Source organism: Colobus angolensis, unplaced genomic scaffold (genome assembly GCF_000951035.1).
Source record: "Colobus angolensis palliatus isolate OR3802 unplaced genomic scaffold, Cang.pa_1.0 Scaffold8, whole genome shotgun sequence".
NCBI classification, from domain to species: domain Eukaryota; kingdom Metazoa; phylum Chordata; class Mammalia; order Primates; family Cercopithecidae; genus Colobus; species Colobus angolensis.
In genome coordinates, this window is record NW_012121820.1 from 4228483 (window position 1) to 4230574 (window position 2092).

Below are 2092 nucleotides of genomic sequence, written 5' to 3' on the forward strand. Positions count from 1 at the left end.
GCCTCCGGGCGCCCTGAGGCCTGGCCTCGGGCGCCCCCATCTCCTCCAGCCCTTGCCGGTGTCACAAACAGGTGCCGCGGCCGCCTTTCCTCGTCCCGCATGGCGCGCGCGGGGATGCCGAAGTTATTCCCGGGGCTGGGGCGCGGGTTGGGGGTGGCCCGTTTCAGGTCCCCTAGGGCTGGAGCCTCTCAGTGTCGCCAGCCCAGGTCTGTAGCTTAGTGGTTAAGAGCACGGCCCAGGTGTCCAAAACGGGTGCCAAACCCGGCTCTGCCCCATTAGGCAAGACACTTAAACTCTTTGTGTCTTGGTTGGAAAGGGGGCTGCTAATACCGTCCCTGCCTCCTAAGACTGTTACGGTTCAGTGAAATGGGGCGTGTAAAGCGCTTATCAGAGTGCCAGACGCAGAACGTGTCCCAATAAACCGTCTGCATAATTTATTAGCGTGATATGAAGGTATAATTTAATGGACAGAGTGGATAGAAGTTGACCTACCTATCCGTTTGGGTTTCTTAGAGGCTGCAGTGTTCCGCGTGCCCATGTCCAGAGCCAGGGCATTGTTTTGAGTTCTTAACATCTGAAAGGGGCGTACGCTTAATTGGTACATTGTCGTTGGCAGTCTGTAAACGGTGGATGCTATTTCTTTCCATCTCCTCCGCTTAGCCAACTGCAGGATATTCAACATCTCCCGCAGGATGAGCAACCTGTCCATTCCCCCCCGCCCCGCCATCAGCCAGCTTCTTGTTGTCATTCCATTTCTGGGAAAGTTGCTGGCAGAAGCTTCCCTTGAGTTGGGCAAACCTATCTGGAGCTCTTACTGCGTGTCAGGCTCTGAAGCGGGGTGTACGGAGATGGAAAAATTTGTCTGTCTGTTCTTTCTCTACACCTCGATAAGTTTTTTTTCACTGAAGCTTTGCTTATATTCCCCCCTCCCTGTTGGCTTTCCTTTTAAGCCCTTGCCCCGCCTCCGTGTTGCAGTATTGCTTGTGTGGAAGTTTTCTCCTGTTCCGCGAAGATACGTGCTTCAGTCTGTTCTGCCACTGTTCTTCGGTTGTGTGGACGTTTTTAAGTTCACACTTCTCTTCTGCTTGTAGCTTTCATTGTTAAGAGCGTGGTGGAAAGAGTTCAGTCAGGTTCCTGGTTGATTTTGGCCTTTCAGGAATCCGTGCTTACCAAATGTAATTTACATTGCTACTTGTTGAGGTAAAAACTAAAAATACAGTTGGAGTGTAGAGGGAGCAGTTTCGGTTATCCTGGTGACAGGTGGGATTTTTAGTACAGCAACTTTATTAAAGCATACTGGGTTTTTGAAAATTCTGTACTTAGTTTTATAGGTGTACTCTAAGGAAATGCAACTTACGGGTGTTCAATTTTATACGAGTAAGGAGTATGTGTTTACCTGAGTGATCCTCCTGTATCGTAGGATTGTTTTAGGCATTAAATTTCATTAGTGAACTGAAAATATTTTTATTTATACGCTTCTCAACACACATGCGGCAAAGTGGCCTTCTTGTTTTTGACATTTTCCTGGAATTTTCTGACAGCCTTACCATTGTTTCTAATTTAAAATATTTGTTTGAATTTTTTTTTTTTTTTTTAGACAGCCTCATGCTGTCGCCCAGGCTGGAGTGCAGTGGCACGATCTCGGCTCATTGCAACCTCTGCCGCCTGGGTTCAAGCGATTCTCCTGTCTCAGCCTACCGAGTAGCTGGGATTACAGGCGCCCGCCGCCGCGCCGTGTTAATTTTTGTAGTTTTAATAGAGACAGGGTTTTGACATGTTGGCCAGACTGGTCTTGAACTCCTAACCTCGTTATCCACCCGCTTCGGCCTCAATAAGCAGGTTAGGCGCGGTGGCTCATGCCTGTAATCCCAGCACTTTGGCAGGCCGAGGCGGGTGGATCACGAGGTCAGGAGACGGAGACCATCCTGGCCAACATGGTGAAACCCCGTCGCTGCTGAAAATAACAAAAAATAGCCGGGTGTGGTGGCGGGCGCCTGCAGTCCCAGCTACTCGTGAGGCTGAGGCAGGAGAATCGCTTGAACCTGGGAGGCGGAGATTGCCTGGGCGACAGAGCGAGACTGTCTCAAAAAAA